The sequence below is a fragment of the Physeter macrocephalus genome, chromosome 8 (genome assembly GCF_002837175.3).
Source record: "Physeter macrocephalus isolate SW-GA chromosome 8, ASM283717v5, whole genome shotgun sequence".
Classification (NCBI taxonomy): Eukaryota; Metazoa; Chordata; class Mammalia; order Artiodactyla; family Physeteridae; genus Physeter; species Physeter macrocephalus.
In genome coordinates this window covers 44969763-44970080 of record NC_041221.1, presented here as the reverse complement: position 1 = coordinate 44970080, position 318 = coordinate 44969763, and the positions used below count along the sequence as shown (strand labels likewise).

The 318-nt window shown below is 38.4% G+C and overlaps 1 protein-coding gene across 1 annotated transcript in view; it reads right to left on the bottom strand.

Moving 5' to 3' along the window:
- Positions 1 to 318, bottom strand: part of TTC23L (tetratricopeptide repeat domain 23 like) — a 44910-nt gene that overhangs the window by 21094 nt on the left and 23498 nt on the right.

The window sequence follows — 318 nt, the reverse complement described above, 5'->3', positions numbered from 1 at the left end:
AAACAAACAACCCAATCCAAAAATGGGCAGAAGACCTAAATAGACATTTCTCCAAAGAAGACATACAGATGGCCAAGAAGCACATGAAAAGCTGCTCAACATCAATAAGTATTAGAGAAATGCAAATCAAATTTACAATGAGGTATCACCTCACACCAGTCAGAATGGGCATCATCAGAAAATCTACAAACAACAAATGTTGGAGAGGGTGTGGAGAATAGGGAACCCTCTTGCACTGTTGGTGGGAATGCAAATTGATACAGCCACTATGGAGAACAGTATGGAGGTTCCTTAAAAAACTAAAAATAGAATTACCAT